This window comes from Triturus cristatus, chromosome 1_1, assembly GCF_964204655.1.
Source record: "Triturus cristatus chromosome 1_1, aTriCri1.1, whole genome shotgun sequence".
In the NCBI taxonomy this organism is placed as follows: Eukaryota; Metazoa; Chordata; class Amphibia; order Caudata; family Salamandridae; genus Triturus; species Triturus cristatus.
Window position 1 is genome coordinate 200,311,069 of NC_140579.1, and position 26,752 is coordinate 200,337,820.

The window sequence follows — 26,752 nt, forward strand, 5'->3', positions numbered from 1 at the left end:
CACACTATTCTGACCAAGATCTAGCTTTCTGCCAAATTTGGTGTAAGCCTGTTTAGCGGTTTTGACTTCAGCAGTGTATAATTTTCCTATGGAAAAATGAATGGGGAATACACATTTGGGGACCACTCCTTTTTCTTAGCCCCTCTTCTGGAATGTTTTTTGAAGATTTACCAATTGACATCAAAGTTATTAGCAGAACAAAAAATGCTTTTCTTATGGAAACGTGATCCTAACTATAACTACCTAGACACGACACGAAAAATGAGGGGTAAAGAACCATGTTGTAATACAACGCATTGTAATGGTGATCCAGCGCAAAACTACCGGGGTAAAACTTACATAACCCCCCTGCGTCGCAGACCCGTTGTCACGCTAACACATTCACACACTCATTCATTGGTGGGGCCCATAACACCAACACTCATACGTTTTTCTCTCACGAGTCTGCGCACAGGAGGACGATGTATCCGCTGGACATGTGGGGGGTACCTTATTACCTATAGGGAAAGAAAATTTATTACAAAATATACATATTTACATCAACCCCTTTAGGATCCTAACCTTAACATCAAGGCACTCCACCACTTGGTCGATGGACCAATTAGTTGGACTGGTTGATGGTGATTTAGAACCAGCTAAAACACATTTAAAGCTTCAGAATCCTCTAGTAATCTACTGGAAGAACCACAAACTCATTATTTCTGTTAATCAATATTTTGTTTATCTAAAATTATGTTTGCAATCATATAATTAGCATTTCGATCAATCAAATTTGAATGTAGTCAATCAATACAAATCGCATGACATTTTATATTTACCTAGTCTTGCTATCAGGGTCTTTTCTAAGTCAATTGGCTCTGCATAAACCAAATTCTTTGCTCAATTGTCCCAATAGAAAGCAGGCCAAGACTCAAAAGTCTGGGAAAGTTCTTTGCTCAGCACAACACAGTCTCAAAGATCTCCAAAAGTCCAAAGATCGTGCAAGCGTGTCAGTCTGTCGTCGTCTGTAAGTAATGGTCTGGGGTAGAAGGTAGCGGCGTCGATAGAGAGAGATAGAGAGATGACTCCTCCCTATTCTACTACCCTTTTTATAATAAAATTCTGGGTAACATGAAACATTTCTTAGGCTATGATGAATGTGATTGGTCCATTTGGTGAAATTTGCAATATGGTCCTGTTTTCCCATCGATTTGGGTTCTCAGATATTTTGCTGGGTCACTTCCTCAGTCTATGTCATACTCATGCAACATTGTTGATTCCCGGTTGTGTGTGACTATTGTTTCCTCACTGACTGAAGTTTGGCAGTCCTCCATGTTCCAATCCTTGACCAGGAACACTGTGCTCTGATTTGAGGACGCCTGGAGATTTTCGGAGCCATCCGAGTCTGCGCAGAAGACGGTGGCCACTTCCGAACTCCATTTTGGATGTCATGGCTTGGTAGGCCTGAATGCCAACTTAAGCAAAACAAACACAAAAGAATAATTAATATATGGAAATGAAGATTCTAATGTTAAACGCACACTAATCCCTTTAGGTATTAGTATTTTCCTAGCTTATAGCAACATTTAAAGCAATAATACTCACCATTTGGCATCAACAGGAACGCAAACGTCACCAAAGCAACATAAATCACGCAATATTTTACCAACACACACACTACTGTTAATAGGCGTACCACAATTAGTTATTAGAGTTATTCTGCCATGCAAATAGCAATGAGTCTCGCGTGTACTTTGTGTTTACCAAAAATGCAAGTTGTTGGTTAGTATAACACAGCACACAGTTAATTCAATTTAAGATATAAATCGATTACGTAATTAGTATTTTCATGCAAAATAGAGAAGGTATACAAAATTTTGCTTTACCTGCTCCATCAATGGTCAACACATTGTACTACATATGTTTTAAAGGCATGCTTGGTAAATGCATTCATGGTAACAACTGATACACCTCATCATGGCCAAACATACCACCAGTCATGTTATACCATGGGTTGACATGAGTCTGCAGAAAAACCACATGAAGTGCAACAACTCCTGGGTGGGATAATGCTCGCCTCTGTGTCCTTCATAGAACTGAACATTTTCAGATGTGAAAGCTGGTAAATTTTACATTCTATGACAGGACTGGAGGAGAGCATGATGCCTGTTTAGAGCTAAGTAAGGAGCAATTTAGACCTGTTTGAAACAGACTTAAAGTAAAAACGCTTGAATGTTGACTCAGAGGACCAATCTGCACAATCCTTGATTTCTTCTCGTTGTATACCAGACATCAAAGACATTAAGGTCGCAGAGCCTCTAGTCGAGTCCACCCCATAAATAGAAGTCATCTTACACACTTGGACAAGATTGCCTTCATCATTGGAGCAAAGGGGCTTTAAAATGGGATCAAACACTGATTTCCACTCAGGGCCTGTACTCATTAGAGTGCTAGGAACCTTGGGTAAGAGATCAATCTACAGGAAGTCTTTGTTTGCCTTCCAATGATGAAAGTCACCAAATCTGAAGAAAAGATTACATTTGAGAATTCTATCACTCACATCCAAAACCATTCTATAAGAGATTAAACCAAGCGGTACCAAAAATGTAGCTGATAATTGCTTCCTGAAACAGATCCCCATTAGAGAGCCACTCTTGTAGGAATCAGAGTACTACGTTAACATCCCAAATACTCAAATCTATTAGCTGCTTGGGTATTGTAAACCTAATCCCACACAGAAGCTTGCAAATCGGAAGGGTGTGGTTCAACAGGAACTCCGTGTATGTCCCTCTAGGATGGCAAGTGTAGATTATTTAAAGACCTGTAGGCCATACCAGAATTAGCTGATTCTGAAAGAAAAGGAACTTTATGAACAATATCTGCTTTAGTGGGATTTCTATCCTGTTCTAAGCACCAGTAACACCAATGACACCATGAATTGTAGCATTTCTGGGTGCTGTCTGCCCAAGTGCCTGATATGTGTTCAGTAGCTCTGTCTAAAAGCCAGTTATCTACCCCAGACATTCCCCAAGAGACCAGTTGCAGGTGACCTTTGAGTAGGAAGGGATGATAACTTGCCACTGATCTGAGAGCAGATCCAGAACACTTGACTATCGGACCGTAAAGTCACACGAGTTCCAACAGAATCATAAAACACACCTGTGACATGTACTTGGGTGCAATTAGTAACAACTCAGCAGCTTGTCTGCGAACCTGAGCTGACATTCTGGGGAGCCTGATGAAGGACAGAAAGAACAGCTGATGCTCCATCCTGAAGGAAGGCATATGTCACTTTCGCTTCTAGGTCCGACTTCCAACTAAAGAATCTGGGAAGCTGTCGGTTGAGTTAGGGGGCAATAAAATCCAAATGTCAAGGAAACCAGTGATCTACTAGAATCAGGAAGATCTCTCTATCTTCAACCTCCAGGTTCTGCTGTCCATTAGAGACCTGGAAATCCAGTTTGCAACCAGACTTTAACTGCCTAGCAAATTGTCCATTCTGACTGCAATCTTGTGGTACCAAAACATCTTGACCAGCTCAGCCAGTATGTTGAAATTCATGCTTCCGAATTTGCTTATGTACTTCACCCCTGAAATGTTATCCATCTTCAGAAAGACACAACATTGTGACCTGTCTTTCATAAGTGATTTCACCGCAAAGCAGCCTCCTCCAAGCTCCAGGAAGCTGATATGCAATTCCAACTTTTTTGATGACCATTTGCCTAATATTGAAAGAGCCCCGCACCTGGCACCTTAGCCCATTCTGCTGGGCATCTGATTCTATCGCAAAGTCCAGGAGAGAACCAAAAGCTGCCTGACCGTTCCACACTTCAATGTGAGAGAGCGACCACCTTAGATCTTGGATAGCATTCTCCTTTAGAGGAAGTGTGTTCCCATTGGAGAGGCCGTTGTGGAGATGAGCTATTTTCAACCATTCGAGGGCGCTGTAAAGAAAGGGGTCGGGAAAGATAGCCTTGATCGATGCAGAAAGCAGACTAATGATCCTTCTAATTTTTCTCAGAGAAGACTCTTCCTTACCGTCTTCTCCATTGTATGAATATTTGCATTGGAGAGAGAGAAGAAAGCTGCCATTGAGTCACTCTGGATCCACCGAAAAATCAGTTGTTGTGTCGGAGACAATGATCAGGAACCCAAACTCCTGCAAGACACTGATCATCATGGAAAGGGGCTGAATGAGAAGAGAATGATCATGCGACAGCCGCAGAAAGTCATCCAAGTAGATGACCAAATTACAAGTTGGCTCTCAAAACTTCTACCACCAGATTTATCAGCTTGATGGAGCACCATGTGGCAGACGAGAGCCTGAATGGAAGGGCCATAAATGTATACTTCTGATTCCACTACTAGAACTGTAGGAACCTGTGGTGTGGTTCAAAAATAGGTAAGGTTATCAGGAACTTTCAAGTGAAGATGAACCATCCAAAAACCAGGACTCAAAATGTCTGTGATGGGATCAATCCCCTCCATTTTGAGGAGTATGTACTTTAACCAGGATTTTAATTCTCTTAGATTTATCACCACTTGCTGCACCCCTTCTTTTTTGTCTATGACAAAAATATTGCTGAGAAAACCTGTTGGATAGTGCAACATCTCTTGAATAAAACCTTTGAGCAAGAGTTGATTGAGTTCTTGTGAGATGATGTTCTCTAGGTATAGAAAACTTTATCAATTTTGGCCAGCAAATCTGCTGTGGTGAACCCAAAAACTCAAGTCAAAACCCTTGCATGATCTGCAGGAACCATGCATCCGCTGTCACACCCTGCCAATTTATTTATTTATTTAGGAGCTTATAAAGCGCACTAATACCCAAGGGTGTCCTGGCGCTGTAATGCTGAGCATCCCTGTAGAACGAGGGTCTAATCCCTGAACAAAGCGGTACAAAAGGGGGTGGTGATGGACGGAGCATCAGAACAAATCAAACACTCACACCCAGTCAACAGATCTGGGTTTGATCCATCACCGTTCTTTAGCCCACTCTGCCACCCCAGTTCAGACATGGCCATATGCAAATCAGTCTGACCCTGTGCCTCATGGGAACAGTCCAGCCCGAACTGCCAAGCCATGCCTTCCCTGGACCGGAAACAAGCTTCCTAGGACCGGTTTCTGGCATTTCAGCCGTCTTCAGCCAGGCTTGCTTGAATCCAGTGGCAAAGTGAGCAAGGGACTCACGTCTGAGCATACCCTGCCAACTTATGGCGAACAAAGCGGTACAAAAGGGGGTGGTGATGGACGGAGCATCAGAACCAATCAAACACTCACACCCAGTCAACAGATCTGGGTTTGATCCATCACCGTTCTTTAGCCCACTCTGCCACCCCAGTTCAGACATGGCCATATTCAAATCAGTCTGACCCTGTGCCTCATGGGAACAGTCCAGCCCGAACTGCCAAGCCATGCCTTCCCTGGACCGGAAACAAGCTTCCTAGGACCGGTTTCTGGCATTTCAGAGGTCTTCAGCCAGGCTTGCTTGAATCCAGTGGCAAAGTGAGCAAGGGACTCACGTCTGAGCATACCCTGCCAACTTATGGCGAACAAAGCGGTACAGGGAAGGCATGGCTTGGCAGTTCGGGCTGGACTGTTCCTCTGAGGCACAGGGTCAGACTGATTTGCATATGGCCATGTCTGAACTGGGGTGGCAGAGTGGGCTAAAGAACGGTGATGGATCAAACCCAGATCTGTTGACTGGGTGTGAGTGTTTGATTGGTTCTGATGCTCCGTCCATCACCACCCTCTTTTGTACTGCTTTGTTCGCCATAAGTTGGCAGGGTATGCTCAGACGTGAGTCCCTTGTTCACTTTGCCACTGGATTCAAGCAAGCCTGGCTGAAGACGGCTGAAATGCCAGAAACCGGTCCTAGGAAGCTTGTTTCCGGTCCAGGGAAGGCACGGCTTGGCAGTTCGGGCTGGACTGTTCCTATGAGGCACAGAGTCATGTTGCAGGGATTCTGCTTATGCACAGAACTATGCGCAGGAAACCAGGACCTCAGAGAATTGTGGTGTACCAGAAACTCCCCTCAGAACTAAGAACCCCTATCCGACTAGCTTAGTGTCACATTCGTTATCCGAGATTTGGCTCGGCGGTCCCAATGTATAGACAACCCAGAACAAGCGACTTGGATACTCTCAGGAGTGGTGGGAACCCAAAATACCCGTTGGTATATATCAGTCCACAACAGAATAACAAAGACACGGTAAAAGTTTAAAGAGTTTATTTTATAAACCTCGCGTCCTAAGATGCAGTACTTTGGCTAACACAAGCAGACAAATGGTTAGGATCAGCACCATCAGCATTGTTACAATACCATAGAAAATGAAAGGAGCAATCATAATAATAATGACTGTGGAACACAACCACCCTCCTTTCTCTAGCAACTAATAAGGTATTATTAGACTAATAGAAGGTCTCTTAGGCTTGCATGGGGGACCCCATACCTTATGGATCAGCTTAGTGGAATCACATCACAGAATCAGCTAGGCTCTTTCCTGCTTCAGCTCTTCGTTTCGAATGTAACAGAAAACGTGCTGCTCTGTAATATTAAAGGGCTCGTCTTTCAGGTATTGGCAGCTGTATGTATGTTATGTCTAAAAAGTGGTACGATCAACCTGAACACAACAACCTGCCCCGTCTAGTGACCCAGACTCGTTCCTTACACGGTGTACAGACCAAGGTCACTGCTCGCTGTTAAAGATGTTAAACAACAGACGGTTCTCATGTGAAGCAAAGTCGAGTCAGCAGTTCTCGAATGAATAACATGTAACAACAGTGTCGCGTGCAAAAGCAGCAGAAGCAGCAAGCTGGCTTTCTAACAGCCATCGAAGTTATGCTATTAGCGTTGTACATAGGGCGTGGTTAACCCACACTACATCCCCCTTTGATCGGACTACTAACCACTAGGGGCGCACTTATCAAGAACGCAGAGTTCAAGTTAGAAAGAACGGAACCAAGGGCATGAACTATAAGTCCATATAAGGTAAGTGTAAGTTCGAAAAGAAAAAAAAGAAAAAAGATGTCGTCAGGTGTAAAAAAAACATGAAAAAATGGGAAAAAAACGACACCTCTCGACACATCAAGGGTCGAACATGACAAATAGTCAATCCATAAAAGTATATGCACAATAAGTTGCAACAGCCTCCAAGAGGAAATCATTGGAGCGTTCCGCAAAAGTATCTGCCATCCAGTTTAACAGGGGAAAAGAACACACGTGTTCACTCACAAGCGGAGCTTCCAGTACCACACGGGGACAACAGGAAGGTACCTCGATATAACTTCGTTCCAGAAAGTCAATCGCAGCCTCTTCGATGGCCCAATTACCAAGGACTCCATGTGCCGCACCCAAGGCCATAAACCCAACACCAGAACATTCAGACTCATGAGCCGTTAAGGGGCCCATCAGTTGACCAAAATCAGGTACAGGTGACGCCGAGGTTGAAAGGCACAAATCCAGAGCCCACTGGAAAGGACAATCCAGGCAGTGAAAGAAGGGTTGTACACAAGTAAGGAACGGAAACCGGAAGGACAATCCATACACGACACTTAAAGTCGCCAGGGGCAACGTGCCATATTATTCAAGCATCCGGTTGCGCAGATGAAACAGCTGGGGCATGTTGTCTTTGCACGCAAGTTGCGCAGCCATTGCGTAGAACGCAAACCAGCAAAATTATTCCAGCAATAAGGGCAAGAAGCAAAGGAAGACCTCCGAAGACGCTGGAAAAAATAGAATGAAAGAACGCGGGGATCACACCAAAAAGAGTCTGAAAGGAGGTCACGAGGCCGGAGCCCACTAGTTTAAAAAAATGAACTATGCCAGTCGTAGACAAGGCATTAAAGATAGTCTGTATCAATGTTCCAAAATGGAAGGGGAGGTCAGTATTCAAAAGCGCCTGCACATTCGTGCGGGTGTTAGCCACGTGAAGAAGAAATGTTTCACGGGATGAAGTTAAAGCGACCTCCCTTTGAGACAAAAGAGCCCTTATTCTGCCCATCTGGTTGAACTCTGCGCTCAAGGTTGGAATCGAAGGCCAGATAGAAACATCGAGCCGGCCATGCGGGGGCGGGAAAAGGACATTATTACAGCAAACTACACGCTGGGAAACAGTGACTATGTACGGAATGCCCTTCAGCATCCCACAGCAATTCTCATTATTTAAAAGCAAATAACTACCGTTAGCAAGCAGTGTAAATGAAGGGGTTATAACTGGTACAGGAACACCTTTCAAAACGCAAGCTAAATTAGGAGCGTGTACATTGCAAGCACCATGTAATTGTATATGTCTACACACTACAGAATGATCAGGAGCAGAAGTGCATTCCTCACCTTTCAGATAAACCTCTGTGCCCTCCCGCATGCATCTATATGTAAATGGGAGCGACCAAACTTCGTGCAGGAACGCACTACCAAGTTGTTCATATCTGCCCAGAGCATAATGTTTCATGCATGAACTAAATTGAAAAAGCGCAAAAGGTAAAGTAATTACGCCGTGAATAAGCCACGTGGCCGAATTTAACTCGGCAATAGAGAAAGGCAAAGGTTCTAACTTCTCAATGTGCAGTAATGAATAAGTGGCATCTTTCATAGACATAAACTGTTGCTTTGCAGTCAAATTAAAAGGGAGGAACAGAGAGGAAACATTCATGTAATCCCATGGAACTTTCCCTGCCTTTAACATCTGCAATGTCCATGCAAATTGCATAACAGAACGCAACTGATTCTGGCCATGGTATAATACAGACAAATCATCCTGCACAATATCTACGACAGATGAAACAATATTATCTAAAGTGTAAATCCTAGAAGACAAGGTATTTATACTATTATCAATCACAGCCAACACTTTTTCCATATTGGCCTGGTCAATAGCATGTAATCTGGAGGCAGCCTCAATTTGCGACAATTTCCAAACTTCATTGTAAATAGCATATACCCATCTTTTGGACCTGCCTACTGCAGGACCTTTAATAAAATCATTCAAATCAATTTTGTCGTCTAAACGTGACATATGTAGTTTAACAGACGCTAATGTGGAATGTTGCAGCCATGACTGGCATAACTTACCCACAGAGTAGGTAGTTACAGTGTGTGATGATTCAAAACGAGGATCTACCCTGACTTGAGTGTACCCAGGTGTCAGTGCTATAAATCGACCTTGACAAGAACCTGAACCAGTTTGCCAAACCAGCCAACCCTCAGGATTAAATGCCGAAACATTAAAGGTGGAGTTGGAAATAAGGGACTGCAACTTAATAAGGGAAAGATCTGTGTAATTACCCCAGCCGGGATAAGCACCCAGATCCGGGATTGCGGGGGAATTCATCCTTTTAGACGTAGACAAGCCAAAGCAAGTTGTCTGAAAAATAGACCAATTTAAAAATAACATGTGGTTAGGGATAAGACAGGCACGATGCAGAGCTTCTGTCCCCTGAACCTGCCACGGTTTAGTACCCCAAACCGATTTAAGATCGACAGTAGTTTTCCATAGCTCGTAGCCTCCGACTGCCAATTTGTCCATAAAGGATTTGGAATATAATAATTTGGTATGTGTCAACCGTACCTTCGAGGCAGTTTCAGGTGCCATCCTAAAATAAAAGGAGGCCGGTTTAGACATACTGAAATCCGAAAAGTATGTGAACTTGTTCACTAACGTTGCAGAACTGCCCTGATGAGGGGTTGGACAATTTAACAGCATCCCAAGCAATCCCATCACGCACAGGCCAGGCAGTAATGTTCACAAAAGTCTGGTCCCTTTTCATAATGTGTGATGAGGAATGGGGGGCCAAAGTTCCAGCAATGGAATCAATCGAAGATCGCTCATTCAGGTAGTGTCCATTAATAATTTTAAAAAACACTACCACAAAGCCAATTGTCATGAACAAAAAAACACAGATTAGCACCAGCCAGATGTAAGTCCATGGTGCCACTAAAAAATGTCTCTTGAACCAGGCATAAAATATAGCAATTTTGGATGGGGCAGTGGAAGTCATTGATTCAGTGTCAAAGGAAGAACGGGACTGGTCAATCGCTGTTGAATGTAAAAGAGGCAATGGAACACTTGCAGGATAAGCATACTCAGGATCATCAGGCAAACCACCATCAACGGGCGGTATAAGAAGGGAAACAACAGCCTGCATCTCAACTGCAACTTCAGGCATGATGGTCAAGGGCGGCAGCACAACAGAATTTCGCAGAATGGAAGGGCAAGAAACTGAAGGTGTCATACTATGAAGTATCGGCCATTCGCTGTAGCTTGACATTGTCAATCGAGATGTACCTGTTTTCCTTGCGACCAGGAAGTGGTGGTAAAATGACTGTACGGGTACCCTGGACTCCAAGCACCGGGACTGGTGCACGATAAGAGGGGCCAAACTCTTTCTTGTTCTCCACCTTCTCACGGACTAGATCACCAACTCGAGGTAGCCAGCCGACTACTGGAATCTGGAGCTCAGCTTCGCATGTAGAAGGTACGTGTTCCTTCGCCAGAATGTCTCTTGCTTCTTGTAGATTCTATAACACAGCACAGTGATCATCTAGGTCAAAAGGCGCGGCAGCCGCCGCCATGTCTAGACCCTCAAGGTCCAGGACAAACATTCGTACTCCAAAGAGCATCATGTATGGGGTCCGCCCACCCAGAGACCTTCTATGGAGATTATTAAGTGCACGTTGTACGTCATACAAGTGGGTCAGCCAGCTTCGGCCTGTACCTAATACCCTTGCTGTCAAAGACTGCTTTAGGTCACGGTTCATTCGCTCCACAACACTATTGCCCTCAGGCCGGTATGGAGACGAAAATTTGACTTGGACCCCCAAACTTCTCATGGCTTCTTTGTAAGCCCTAGAGGCAAACGCGGGCCCTGATCAGAATGAAGGGTACCACATGCAAAACTCCCAATAAAGACACGCAAATCCTTGATGACCGTCCGGGCATCAGTACTCCTTTGCGGCCATACCCACAGAAAACGTGTGCACGAATCCACTGCAACCAAGATAAACTTGTACGCAGTATCAGAGGAAAAAGGTCCGCAGTGATCTAAATAAACACACGCAAGTGGTTGATTAGATATAAACAGCTGCGTTTGTGGTGGACGCGCGACAGTAGAAGGTTTAATCTGCTGGCAAATGTCACATAAAAGGACATAAGCTCACGCTTGTTTGTACAAACCGTACCACCAGTAACGCTGCTGTAAAAGAGACACAGTCGCCGAAACGCCGGCGTGCGCAGACGCAACACCTTCGTGGGCAGCTGTAATCAGAGATGGTCTGCAGTCCACGTTGGGAATCAATCTGTCACCAACGTCGTTAATCCTCACTAACGGGACGTTATCAGGACTTAAACGATAATGGTAGCGGGAAGGGAATCCTTTCGGAAAGCCCGTCCCTGTCTCGGACGCAGCAATAGCTGCCAAGATGTCATCATCAATCCTAGTTTGGGATCTTGTAACTGCTGCTACTAAATATGTTGCCACTGCTGTTTTTGCTGCCTCGTCAGCCAAACTGTTACCGACAGCATGGACACCAACACGCTGGTGACCAAGAGTGTGAACTACATTCACAAGGGGCAGGCCTTCTTTAAGTTCTGCCACTCGAACCCAAAGCATCTTGTGCTTAACTGTGCTACCTTTCGAATCATGAAAGTCATTCTGACTCCAAAAGTGTAAATTCTCGTTGTATGATTGAACACAATAAAACGAGTCACTCACTATAAGAGTGGTGACCCGAGCATCAGCAAACTCCAGTGCAAGCACCAGAGCTCTCAGCTCTGCCAACTGCGCGGTACAATCACCCAATGACTGCGTATGCACGACATCAGACTGGAACTCACCGTTCACGAAAGTACCTACTACAATTGCGCAGGTCGCTGAATAGGCGTGCTTTGATCCAGTTGCGGGTTGCGCAGACCCATCAGAGTATATGACACAATGGTACTCCTCGAGCAGGCGCAAAGTCAGAGGAGCTGGATGAACAAATTCATACTCCAAGAACTCCTGTGTCTGTAATGCCGCGTCAAAGATATATGTGACGTCAGGCGAAGTAAAGGATGTTGCCCATTGTATCCACCTTGGATGCAAAGCCTTAGAATTAGGTACACTGGCTTTAGTTACCGCCTCAAGGGCAGGGTACGGTGTCACCACCAGCATGTGCTTTCCCTGTGATAGCGCTCACTCTTTCAAAATCGCCATCTGAACTGCTGTCAGAACTTTCTCGACAGCGGAAAAGCGCAGCTCAGCCGAAGTATACAGATGAGATTTGTATGCAATGGGGACTGTGTCGCCCTCATTGAATGTCAAGTAGGTGAAACCCACTGCACCTGGTATGATTCTAATGACCAGGTTAGTGTGGTTATCACGAGTTTGTAAAAACTGTGAAGCTAGAGGATCAGACTGCAATGCTTGCAAAGCAGCTGAATGCTCAGGCAGCCAGCAAGATTTGGTATAAGTAGGTTGTACCAAGGCATAAAGCGGCTTGATACGCTGGGCATAATCAGGAATGTAGGTACGACCGAAATTCAGAAAACCCAGCAAAGATTGTAATTTCTTCAGTGTCGAAGGAGTACTGAGGCGTGCGCATTTCTCAAGGAACTGTGGAGCCAAGCCTCGACCCTCATTATTGAGTTCGTACCCCAAAAACAACACTGTGAACTCGGCAATGTGGGACTTGGCAAAGTTGCACTTGTAACCATAGTCAGCAAACATAGTTATTATGTTATCCACACGAGCAAGGTGTGGAAGCAACTCGTCGTCCGTTAGGTAGATATCATCTACATACGAATATGCTTCCGGGTCAATCATCTCCAAGAGTGAGACCACACGAGCAGCAAAGACGCCAGGGCTGTTTTTATAGCCCATTGGGAGCCTCTTGAACCATTTTTGTTTGCCACCCGAGGTAAACGCAGTCCACTCATAGCTATGAGGAGACAGGTTGTGGCTATAAAAGCCATTGGAGATGTCAAGTGTAGTTTTAAAACGTTTTCTCACAAGACTATCGACGAGAGCCGAACTGTGTGTATTCTGTACCGCACATGTCCGGCAGTGTGAATTTAAGTGCTGGTAATCCAAAACTAGGCGGTACGAACCGTCAGGCTTCGTCACAGTAAATATAGGATTATTCATGGGTGACACACATGTTTCAATCACTCCCTGATATTCCAATTGTTCAAGGATAGACGCGACGTGAGACCTAGCCTCGCGACGCATGGGGCATTGGGGTTGTGGCTGGGGCTCCGACCGCAACGGAATCTTATGATTGGGAGAAAATTTGTCCCAACCCACCTGAGTACGGTACAACGCAGGCGCAAGCACCTGCGCCCACTCCCCGGCTAACCTGTTAGAATGTTCCAATGGCACTGTGTGCCCAAAGGAAGGGAGGATTACCACCTCCCCTCTAGGAGCCTCCAACACGAAAGCCGGGGGCCAATCCGCCTCCGCCAAAAGTATATCATAGGTGGAGGTTAGATGATCCCAAAACACCACTTTAATTTTACACTGTATGTGACCCTCAATTAAAAGGGTAATTTTAAACATTCTTTCAGGGGGAGCTACGCGAGTATCAGCAGTTTCAACACTTACATATGTATCAGTTGCTGTCGCCGCCAGAAACGGACGCAGCGCTTGTCGCACTATTGTAACTTCCGCCGCGCTGTCTAGCAGCGTTAGTGCCCATGTCTGGTTCAGAAGCTGTGTCCGTACCATCTGAGGCATATCTCGCAGTCAGTGCAGCAACTTTCTTCTTTTGAAACGGTTGACTTTGACGCGCAGACTCGTCCTGTTTGCCTTTACCGTCAGTCTGATGGGGCTGCTCACGACCCTGAGCACCCTTTCCCTTTCCACGATCTCCGCCACCGGATTGATAAGCCGATGTTTCCTGTGAAGAACGAAGAGAGCGTTGTTCAGGAACCTGAAATCTATCAGGTGACTTAATGTTAGAACGATCACGCAAATCATAAGTGCGTTCACTTTGTGTCTGCACCGGTGATGCAGAACGAGACCTCCGTTTCTCTTGCTGCTTCCCCTGTTTCTTAGCTCGCCAACTTTGTTTTGGAAAGTTGGGCATTTCGTCTTTCATTGACGAACTCACTTTAGGCTGCTGTACTGCAGTCGGAATGACTACGGCGGGTTTCACACCCAAGGCGCTACGACCCACCATTCTGTAGGCTTTCGCTATTACTTTAGCGAACTCCTTTGGCCTGTCGCCAGGATCCACAAGTGCCATCATATTGCACACCTGGAATTGCATGGCATCTCCTTTGAGGTTGCCCATAACCATGGAACTAACCACATCGAAGCTATCGACAAGCCTCAATCCCAACTCAATCACTGCCTCGGCACCATGATTGTCTTGGACCTTCTTGATGACCGAGGGCAGTACAGACATAGACGGAGTGCCGTAACACTTCGCATAAGTCGCAGCAAAGACCTTGCCCCAATTGTCACAGTCGACAATATCTGGGACCAGATCCTTAGGTAACGTGATAGTGAGGATCCTGTGTTTATCCACAGGAGAAGTATTGGGAAACACGGCTTCAAATTGATCAAATTTTTCAGCAAGCCAGTAAGGGAATTCATCCCTCTGCTGGGGACGCTTGCCGACAACCGAATTAACCATAACTGGACTAATGACCGTCGCGTGATGGTCAGTTGTGTGTCCCGCAACAGCAGGTGCCCCCACCTGCACATTGCGAGACACGTACTGCACTAACGCCCTATGGACCGTAATCAGGGCAGTGTGTAGCACTCTTAACTCCGCCACCGCCACAGTCATGTAGCGGGGATGGGGAGCATAACCGGCTAGCACCGGCCATGTGGCCCCTGCTATTGACAACGGGCCCATTCTCGCCGGCGCTACCACATGGGGGAGGGCGCCATTAAACCAAATAGTATGCTGCCAGGCACTAAGGGGAATTTCAAGTGTCCGATAAGGGGCATAGGCAGCAGGCATCGCGGTGTGAGTATAATCGTGGAACAAATTGTCGTTTGCATCCACTTTGTCAAATGTCACCCAAGAGTAAAACAACTCATACGGGAACGCCGCATCAGCGCCTACCACTAAAATAACAGCCAAGCCATCATCCGGGACCCTATAGACCCTCAAATGTGCGGTCAGGGGAACCCTACTATGCGCGGCAATATTGACCGCCATCGGGACACTTGAAAGAACAACGAAAAGCTATACTGTAGCACTGGGTTCAGAAAAAGAAAACCTTTTTAATTATCAAGGTTGAAAGAACCTTTAGTCGAAACACAGGTAGGTTAAGCCGTCACTCAAGTTATCCGGAAACTAGAGTGAGGGCGTTGTGGACTAATAAAAGCACTACTAAGGCGTTTCAGATCAAAAGACCAAACGTTAGGTGCGCCATGTTGCAGGGATGCTGCTTATGCACAGAACTATGCGCAGGAAACCAGGACCTCAGAGAATTGTGGTGTACCAGAAACTCCCCTCAGAACTAAGAACCCCTATCCGACTAGCTTAGTGTCACATTCGTTATCCGAGATTTGGCTCGGCGGTCCCAATGTATAGACAACCCAGAACAAGCGACTTAGATACTCTCAGGAGTATTTGGAACCCAAAATACCCGGTGGTAGCTATATATCAGTCCACAACAGAATAACAAAGACACGGTAAAAGTTTAAAGAGTTTATTTTATAAACCTCGCGTCCTAAGATGCAGTACTTTGGCTAACACAAGCAGACAAATGGTTAGGATCAGCACCATCAGCATTGTTACAATACCATAGAAAATGAAAGGAGCAATCATAATAATAATGACTGTGGAACACAACCACCCTCCTTTCTCTAGCAACTAATAAGGTATTATTAGACTAATAGAGTCAAGTCAAGTCAAGTCAAAGAATTTATATAGCGCACTACATACCCGGAGGGTCTCAAGGCGCTTAGGGAGGGGAGGAGGATTACTTGTCAAATATCCACGTTTTAAGTTGCTTTCTGAATGCTAGGTGGTTCTGGGTAAGGCGAAGGTAAGTGGGGAATGAGTTCCATGTTTTAGCAGCCAGGTATGAGAAGGATCTGCCTCCCATTGTGGTCTTGTTGATGCGAGGTACAGTGGCGAGGGCTTGGCTGGAAGAACGTAGTTGGCGGGAGGGGGTGTAGAAGGACAGTCGTGAGTTGAGGCATTCTGGTCCGATGTCGTAGAGTGATTTGTGTGCGTGGGTTAGCAGTCGGAAAGTGATCCTCTTATTGACGGGTAGCCAGTGGAGGTCTTTCAGGTGACCAGAGATGTGTTCGTTGCGCGGGATGTCTAATATGATCCTGGCTGAGGCGTTTTGGATTCGTTGGAGTTTCTTCTGGAGTTTAGCGGTAGTACCTGCGTAGAGGGTGTTTCCGTAGTCCAGTCGGCTCGTGACCAGAGCATGGGTGACTGTTTTTCTGGTTTCGGTGGGGATCCAGCGAAATGTTTTTTTGAGCATGCGAAGAATGTTGAAGCAGGATGAGGATACGGCGTTGACTTGTCTGTACATTGAGAGTGAAGAATCCAGGATAACGCCTAGGTTCCGTGCGTGGTCTGTCGGGATGGGTGCTTTTCCAAGAGCTTCCGGCCACCAGGAGTCGTCCCAAGCAGAGGGGGAAGTACCTAAGATGAGGACTTCTGTTTTATCTGAGTTCAGTTTCAGACGGCTGTGTTTCATCCATTCGGCAACTTCTTTCATTCCTTCGTGTAGGTTAGTTTTGGCGGTGCTGGGGTCATTGGTGAGAGAAAGGATCAGTTGAGTGTCATCCGCGTAGGAGATGATGTTGCGGTTGTGTTGGCGGGCGATGGTCGCGAGGGGACTCATGTATACGTTGAAGAGGGTGGGACTGAGTGAGGATCCTTGTGGTACGCCACAGATGACTTCAGTGGCCTCGGACTTGAATGGTGGAAGGCGGACTCTCTGGGATCTACCGGTGAGGAACGAGGTGATCCATTCAAGTGCTTTTCCTTGTATTCCGATATTTCTGAGGCGTTGTAAAAGGGTGCTGTGGCAGACTGTGTCGAAGGCTGCAGAGAGGTCGAGGAGGATGAGGGCGACTGTGTCTCCATTGTCCAGTAGAGTTCGAATGTCGTCTGTTGCTGCGATGAGGGCGGTCTCAGTGCTGTGTTTTGCTCGGAAGCCGGACTGTGAGGAGTCGAGGGATTTGTTGGCTTCGAGAAAAGCGGCGAGCTGGTTGTTGACAGCTTTCTCGATTACTTTGGCCGGGAATGGAAGGAGCGAAATGGGGCGGTAATTTTTGAGTTCGGTGGGGTCCGCTGTGGGTTTTTTCAGAAGGGCGGTGAGTTCAGCGTGTTTCCATTTTTCCGGGAAGGTGGCGGAGTTGAAGGAGCAGTTGATGACGTCTCGGAGGTGTGGTGCTATGACGGAGTCTGCGTTGTTGAAGATGTGGTGAGGACATGGGTCTGTGGGGGATCCTGAGTGGATGGAGTTCATCAGGCGGATGGTGTCCTCAGTGGAGATTGGGTTCCAGTCGTTAAGGGTGTTCAAGGGGGGAGAATGTTCGGCATATGGTTCGGTGGGTTGGTCTCCGGGTTGGTTGTCGAAGCTGTTGTGGATGTCTGCAATTTTGTTGTGGAAGGATGAGGCTAGGGAGTCGCAGAGGGTTTGAGAGGGGGTGATGTCGTTGGAGTTGGCCGAGGGATTGGTAAACTCCTTGACGATGTTGAAAAGTTCCTTGCTGTTGTGGGCGCTGTTGTCAAGTCGATCCTTGAATGCTGTTTTCTTGGCCTTTCGGATTAATTGGTGATGTGTGCGGGTGGCGTTTTTGAAGGCGTCCTTGGTGCTAGTGGTTGGGTCTTTTTTCCAGGCCTTTTCGAGGGAGCGGCAGAGTTTCTTGGATTTCTTAAGATCATCGTTGAACCATGAGGCCTTCTTGCTGCCAAGTTTGATTTGTCGTTTTTTCAGTGGTGCTAAGGTGTCGGCGGTGTTGGATAACCAAAGGGTGAAGTTGGCGGCGGCTTGGTTTGGGTTAGAAGAGTGGGCTGGGGTGTTTAGAAGGAGCGATGAGGAGATCTGGTCGATGGTGATTTTGTTCCAGTTTCTTTGCAGAGTTGGTTGGAGGTGGTTGGTGGGTTTTGGCTTGTTGTAGGTGAAGTGAACGCAGCTGTCCAGAGGAGATCCGTAGTGTAGTTGAAGGAGACATGTTTGCTGGAGGTGAAGATGGGGTCGAGTGTGTGGCCTGCGATGTGGGTGGGGGAAGTGACCAGTTGTTTAAGTCCGAGGTTGGCGAGGTTTTCCAAGAGGGTGGTGGTGTTGCGGTCGTTGATATTTTCAAGGTGAAAGTTGAGGTCTCCCAGAAGGATGTAGTCTTTGGAGGGGAGCGCGTGTGGAGTGATGAAGTCCGTGATTTCTTCACTGAATTTTGCGCGGGGTCCTGGTGGTCTGTAGAGGAGGGTGCCTCTGAGTGTGGTCTTGGGGTCGATGTGGATCTGGAAGTGAAGGTGTTCGGAGTTGGCGAGGTTGGTGTCAGAGCTGGTTGAGATGCAGATTGATTTTTTATGGACGATAGCGATTCCTCCTCCTGTGTGGCCGGTACGGTCTTTGCGTGTGATCTTATAATCTTCAGGGATGGCAATGGTGATGTCTGGGGCGGAGGAAGCGTTCATCCATGTTTCTGTTAGGAAGGCGACGTCCGGAGAGATGGTGTCTAGTAGATTCCATAGGTCAATGGCGTGCCTGTGGATCGATCGGGTGTTGAGAAGGATGCATTGTAGGTGATTGGGGTCGGGAATTTGTGGTGTGGTCGTAGCGGAGATGTTGTCGGTGCCGCTGAATTTGCAGGAGTAGCAAGAGAAAGGTCCATGGGTGTGTCCGGGAGCGGCTTGGACGCAGTTGGGGGCGCGACCGGGGTTGAGGGCTAGGAGGGTGGTGGCATCGTAAGTGATGCGGGAGGGGTGGGGGGTGCAAGGGCCAGGGGGTCTGGCGCTGGGCGCTGGGCGCGGACGGGCGTAGACGGGCTTACCTTTGGCGCACCTTCGGCGCGGATTGGGCGCGGTCGCTGCGCGTGAACGCTGCGCGCGGGAACGGATGTCATATAAGGAGGGTGGGGGGGAGGGGTGAGGGCGGCTCAGCTGGGAGGCGGGGCGGGCTAAGTAGGAGGACAACAACAACAAAATGGAGGGCGCTTGGGGGAATACACTAAAAGAGCAGGAAAGTCGCGCTGGCAATCTTAATAATGAAATATGCAAAGCGGCATACAAAGCGCACAGCAGGCAATTAATTTCACACAGTTTCCAGCAAGAAGCGTTACACAACGATACCGGAGCCAAAGGGAGCGACCACTCAGCTGGGAAGCGTCGAGTGAGTCACAGCGCTTCCAGGTAACGGAGCGCTGTTGTAGTCTGTGGGAGGGCGGCTCAGCTGGGAGGCGGGGCGGGCTAAGTAGGAGGACAACAACAACAAAATGGAGGGCGCTTGGGGGAATACACTAAAAGAGCAGGAAAGTCGCGCTGGCAATCTTAATAATGAAATATGCAAAGCGGCATACAAAGCGCACAGCAGGCAATTAATTTCACACAGTTTCCAGCAAGAAACGTTACACAACGATACCGGAGCCAAAGGGAGCGACCACTCAGCTGGGAAGCGTCGAGTGAGTCACAGCGCTTCCAGGTAACGGAGCGCTGTTGTAGTCTGTGGGAGGGCGGCTCAGCTGGGAGGCGGGGCGGGCTAAGTAGGAGGACAACAACAACAAAATGGAGGGCGCTTGGGGGAATACACTAAAAGAGCAGGAAAGTCGCGCTGGCAATCTTAATAATGAAATATGCAAAGCGGCATACAAAGCGCACAGCAGGCAATTAATTTCACACAGTTTCCAGCAAGAAGCGTTACACAACGATACCGGAGCCAAAGGGAGCGACCACTCAGCTGGGAAGCGTCGAGTGAGTCACAGCGCTTCCAGGTAACGGAGCGCTGTTGTAGTCTGTGGGAGGGCGGCTCAGCTGGGAGGCGGGGCGGGCTAAGTAGGAGGACAACAACAACAAAATGGAGGGCGCTTGGGGGAATACACTAAAAGAGCAGGAAAGTCGCGCTGGCAATCTTAATAATGAAATATGCAAAGCGGCATACAAAGCGCACAGCAGGCAATTAATTTCACACAGTTTCCAGCAAGAAGCGTTACACAACGATACCGGAGCCAAAGGGAGCGACCACTCAGCTGGGAAGCGTCGAGTGAGTCTCTTAGGCTTGCATGTGGGACCCCATACCTTATGGATCAGCTTAGTGGAATCACATCACAGAATCAGCTAGGCTCTTTCCTGCTTCAGCTCTTCGTTTCGAATGTAACAGAAAACATGCTGCTCTGTAATATTAAAGGGCTCGTCTTTCAGGTATTGGCAGCTTTATGTATGTTATGTCTAAAAAGTGGTACGATCAACCTGAACACAACAACCTGCCCCGTCTAGTGACCCAGACTCGTTCCTTAAACGGTGTACAGACCAAGGTCACTGCTCGCTGTTAAAGATGTTAAACAACAGACGGTTCTCATGTGAAGCAAAGTCGAGTCAGCAGTTCTCGAATGAATAACATGTAACAACAGTGTCGCGTGCAAAAGCAGCAGAAGCAGCAAGCTGGCTTTCTAACAGCCATCGAGGTTATGCTAATTTAGTGTAGTACATAGGGCGTGGTTAACCCACACTACAGTCAGACTGTTTTGCATATGGCCATGTCTGAACTGGGGTGGCAGAGTGGGCTAAAGAACGGTGATGGATCAAACCCAGATCTGTTGACTGGGTGTGAGTGTTTGATTGGCTCTGATGCTCCGTCCATCACCACCCTCTTTTGTACTGCTTAATCCCTGAACAGCCAGGTCTTCAGCCCCCTCCTGAGGACAGAAGTTCCTCCGCTTTCATAATATGTGCTGGAAGGCAATTCCATGCGGTGGCCGCGCCATAGGAAAACATCTTTCCTCCCCAGCTGGCCTTTTTTATCCTGGGAACAACCACTAGATTGTTCTCCGCAGAGCGCAGTGCCCTCCCTGGCACATACCTCCTGAAACAATCCCTCAGAAACTCTGGGCCAATGCCTTTCAATGCCTTGAAAACCGTACACAGGGCCTTAAATTGAGAGCGTCTGTGTATCGGGAGCCAGTGGAGTTTCCTTATTCCTTTTCGAACTGAAACATACTTAGGAGAGCCTGTCAGCAGTCTCGCTGCCGCGTTTTGTACCATCTGCAATCTGTACAGATGTTTTTTTTTCAGATTGAGGTACAGACTATTACAGTAGTTTAGACGCGACAGGATCAAAGCTGAGACTGCTAACCGGAAACCATCCGTAGGAAGAAATGTTTTTACTTTCCTCAGTATCCTGATGATGTGAAAACACGAAGAAACCACTCCACTGACCTGTCCAGTTTCTGGTCAATAATCACACCCAGATTCCTAGCTTTTGGGGTAGGCACTGGCTGCTTCCCTAGAGCCTCGGGCCACATAACTGGCGACCAGATATTTGGATTATTTCCAAATATCATGACCTCAGTCTTACCGGCATTTAGTTTGAGGCAGTTTGCGGCCATCCAACTCGCGATATCTTTAAGGCAATCATGACACCTCGTTATCATATCCACTTGGGACTCTCTTTGTATTGATAGCCCGATTTGCATCTGCATACGAGGTAAGTTGGAGGCCATAAGATCTAATCAAGGCTCCCAGCGGACTAACATAAATGTTAAAAAGAGTGGGGCTCAGGGAAGACCCCTGCGGAACCCCGCACGGAAGGGCAAAGGGTTTGGACACCTCGGCACCCAACTCAACAGTCTGGGTTCTATCGGCCAGAAAAGATTTCAGGAGGCTCCAGGCCGTGCCTTCCACCCCTGCCTTTGCCAACCGGTCCATCATTACTCCGTGATGCACCGTGTCAAACGCCGCCGACAGATCCAACAGATTCAGGACCGCCTCACCCCCCTGATCCACCGCCACTCTAATCTCCTCCGTCGCCTTAATCAGGGCCAGTTCCGTGCTATGTCCTGCCCGAAACCCAAACTGCGTGAGATCAAGGGCCTTAGTTCTCTCTAAGAAGAAGCTAAGTTGCCTGTTTATGGCCTTCTCGAATAATTTCACCGGCAGAGGGAGCCGCGAAATTGGTCTATAGCTATTTGGGTCACTTTTTTCAAGAGTGGGTTTTTTAATTAAAGGTAGGATAGAAGCAACTTTCCACCTCCTAGGATAAATACCTGACTCAATAGTAGAGTTAAACAGTGGGGTAAGCGTGGTAGCAATCACTTCTGGGCAACTTTTAAGGACCGCCACCGGACACGGATCACTAGGTGCTCCCGAACGGGCAGCCAACAAAAGACCAGTAACCTCCTCCGATTGTAGCGGGCTAAAGCCCCTTAATCTATCCTGCAACCAAACTGACCCGGCTTCTGCCCTTCGTGCTGCAACTCCCACCTCTCCATAAACTTCGGCAAAGGAGGAGAAAATCCCCGCCACTTTATTCTGAAAAAAGGTGGCTAAGGCCTCACACAGATCAGCGCTAGTCACTGGGATAGGTTCAGCTGGAATCGTAAGTTTGGTTATGGTCTTAAACAACTCTCTGGGGGATGAGCTTGCCCTCTCTATTTGCTCTGTAAAATAAGTTTTTTTTGCTTCAATTATTAGGTTTTTATAAATAGAGAGGCTCCTTTTATATCTATCTTTCTTAGTTGGACAGTACCCGTTGCGCCATTGTCTCTCCAATTTCTTACAGTCCGTTTTGGCGGTCTGCAGAGAATCTGAGAACCACGGCGCCGAGGGCATAGCCGTTCTGGGCGTGAAAGATTTTACTGGCGCAAAAATATTGCAGGCCCTCTCGACCCACTTGGAGTACAAGTCAACAGCTTTGTTCTCGTCCAACGGGATACAGGGGTCATTAGACTTTAGGTAATTCCCCATCTCTACCCTATCTATCTTTTTCCATGCCCGGCTCACAATCTTACCCCTTGGCTTGGAACTCGGCTGTGTCTGGGTCCCTAAGGAAAGTGTAAAAATTATAGCAGCATGATCGGACCAGGGGAGTGGCAGAATTTCTACAATATCAAGATCAGGATTGTTAGTAAAAATGCCATCCAGGGTGTGCCCTGCAGTATGCGAAGGTCCCACCACCCTTTGTTCCAGCCCTCCTGCAGCCATAAAGTCCGTGAGTTGCATACTGTCTGGGTCTGATTGATCATCCAGATAAAAATTAAAATCACCCATGACGGTGAACGAATGGGCACAAAGTCCATCCTCTACCAAAGTGCCGAATGCCTCCAAAAACGTGCTTCTGGGCCCCGGGGGACGGTAGATCAAAAGCGCTTTAAACGTATTATGGGGAGAAAGGCGTACATTGATAGATAGAGCCTCACACGCATGGTTGGAGGCTGTGGAGAATATAGGCTCCAGGCTGTTGTGATAGATCACCGCAAGCCCACCCACCCTTCCTGAAGGTCGGTCCAACGTGAAGCAGAGGAAATTTGCAGGGAGTGCCTTCACAATATCGGGGCCTGAGGAGTTATTTGTCCAAGCCTCAGTGATAAAAGCAAGTTTAATCTGGTGCTGTTCCATGAACAGATTACATTCCAGGCTATGCTTCACCAGAGACCTCGCGTTCACTAGCAAACATTTCCATGGTTGGGCTCTATTCCCTCGAAAATGCGGGCCCTTCCTCTCTCTACCCCCTAATCTACCCTGCCAGGCAAAGATATCTCGCAATGGGTACTGACAGCACCTACAGTCGGCATAAAGATCTTTAAGAGTCATCTCAGGACGGAGCCTAGGACATCCAGACTTCCCACCCTCTGGGTCCAAACCTCTGAGCTGGTCAAACGAGTACCTGAGAACCTCTGCTGTACCTGAACCAGGGTGATGTGCCCTGAGCCCGAACAGAGCGCGGACGGGCACAGACAGGCTTGCCTTTGGCGCGCCTTCGGTGCGACGGCGGCGCGCCCGCTGAGCGCGTCCGTTGCGCGGTCGCGACATACTGGGAATTTAGGTCTCCTGCCCGCTCCAGCGCCCAATCAGAGCCCCGTTCCCACCTCCCTCTTCCACCAATGAGCCGCCTCTCACTCGGTGTCACCGGGGGAATCCGGGAAAATGAGCAGCTCGCACCCCAGCAACCCGGTAGGTTTGTGCAAAAATGCCTTTAGTAGCAGCGTCAGCGATGTTACACCAAAGTTAGCAGCAAGTTATGGCAAGTTAAAAATCAAATGCACAGCAGCAGTAAAATAAAGTTAAAGTTAAAAGCTGTCTAAAATTAAACAAGGAGCTTCACCTGGCGGGTATTGAACACAACCCGAACTCCAGGGATCAGCCCCGCGCGTTGAAACAGCTGGGAATTTAAGTCTCCTGCCCGCTCCAGCGCCCAATCAGAGCCCCGTTCCCACCTCCCTCTTCCACCAATGAGCCGCCTCTCACTCGGCGTCACCGGGAGAATCCGGGAGAATGAGCAGCTTGCACCCCAGCAACCCGGTAGGTTTGTGCAAAAATGCCTTTAGTAGCAGCGTCAGCGATGTTACACCAACGTTAGCAGCAAGTTATGGCAAGGTAAAAATCAAATGCACAGCAGCAGTAAAATAAAGTTAAAGTTAAAAGCTGGTGATGAATAAACATGCTCACATGGCCCCCAGGCACACTTCTGAATATGAAGTCATTCTCATCTGTAATACCTTGGGTGTAGCTTATGTTGCTGGCTCCTCTTGAATTTCATCTTTGGAACCAGCCTCTGTTATCACTTCCCTCGAAGGCAAGAAGTTACAGAGCCTCTTTTGGTTGTCCCAGACATATCTCCTCCTATTGCCTGTGTCTTGTGCGGCAACAGGGTGCAGGAAACATGCTCGACCATGACCCTTCAAACCCTTCTTGGGCTTTGTCAAGGGCATTGAACTTGTGCACAAATTATTAACCCAACTCCTTCACAAAGGGGTCTCCAAACGGAAGTTCATCCGCTACATGACCTCCTTCAGAGTACAATGTTGCCCAGCTTAGGGTCAACCGTAATGAGGATCAAACACTGTCTATCCACAGATATAGCACAATTTGCATTTCCGAGCAGGCACAGGGCTCTCTGTATCCATTATGTGAGCGCAGCAGGGTTAATTGCTAGGCCTTCGTCCTTAGCTGTAATGGCTAGATATTATTAGGGTGGCCTATCAGATCGAGGAGCTTTTCCTGGCAGCCTATTCCAGTTCTGTCAGCAAACTTTTTAGGGTCTCTAGAGAACTAGCCCGTAAAGGTCTTCAGGTATTTCTATGGGGTTGCTGCCACCTTCCCAGCTAGAGATGATCTAGGGCATTGTTATGTTTATAGTGAATTTTATCTACTGTTGGCACTTCAAGTATTTGAGTTGTATGCTAGAATTTTTCAGTTGATGAGGATTCCAGATTCCAGTCAGTTGCTGGCTGGATCTGAAAGACTCATGTGGGACGTTGTTTGCTGTTCTTTCTCCCGTTTCAACAATAAATTTATGGACTTCTGTCATCCGACTTCTCTTATTTATATGGAATACCACATGAATTTGGTGACAAGTGGAGTGGACCACGGGATTTGCTTTCAGAACAACAGCCTGCATTTCAGCCTGCTGAGTGAGATAGTCCGCCCAGGTTTCCTGCGCATCCCCTGCGCATCCTGCGCATCTGGTGAGAGCATTTTGCGTTTTCCGGGCATTTGGCAATGGTGGGAGTCATATACCTGTCTACACCCTGCCTGCTGGCCTTGAGGCACTTCAGCAGACTGTTTGGCCTCACGTTCATCCTCACAAGCGGACTGTTTGGCCTCACGTTGTCATCCTCGCACTGTCACCTATACCCTAGTGCTCACTTGCAAGCTGTGTTCGCTCGGTCTTCTGCTCTCTGCTAAAAAGAGCGCGCAAGCGTATTGTTTGCCAGGCGGGTCCAACTTGTGGAGATTGAGAGACATTATCTCATGCTTAGCACGCAACTATTTCAATATACCAGCGCTTGATTGGCAGGGCCAGACTGGCTATCGGGATTTCCTTAATTAACAATGCAAAACAAATGTTTTAAAAAGCTGTTACTGCTTTATGCTGGAATCCTTATTGCCGGCCTCCATAAGAACGTTTTAAAGAAAATGTTGCCTCACTTTCAGGTTTCATTGCTCTGTACCAACATACATGATTATCCCTCACTTCATACTGCTTCAACCAGACAGATCACAGATCTAACCCTTCTTTTGATTTCCCAGTACCTCCCTGTTGTTTCTCATTGGCTAATTTAACCTTGGTTTGGATTGGTTTATCCATGAATGACTCATTAGATTGTCTTGCAAGAAATATTTTGATTCTAACTTGTGCCAGCCTGCCCAAAGAACCAAAGCTTCTTCAGTTAGCCTACAGTCTCATTTTTGGCTTGTCCATTATGCAGCATGCAAACATTCCTTCTTCCTTTTTAGCTGAACCAGGCACCCAGAAAACGTAAATGTAAAAACAGTGGTTCAAGTCCTTTGACAGCTATTGATAGTAGCTGATGGTACTAACTTTGATTCTGTGAAAAAACTTGCTATATTATACAATTGCTTAGGTTCAGAATATCAAAGAATTTTCGATCATTTACTTGTGCTTACTCCCTCCGGTGACAATTCAATGGGATGTTTATTGTAGAAGCTATTAATAGATTTCAAAACCACTTCAAGGATGACACCAGCATTACTGTTGAAAGACTCAGGACCTGATTCACAAAAGTAAACTTAGACCAAAAGTCTAAGGGCCTGAGTCACAAAGGTAAACTTAGACCAAAAGTCTAACTTTAGTAATAGTACAGTTAGACTTCAGGTCTAAACTTAGACTTCAGGTCTAAGTTTACTTTTGTGAAT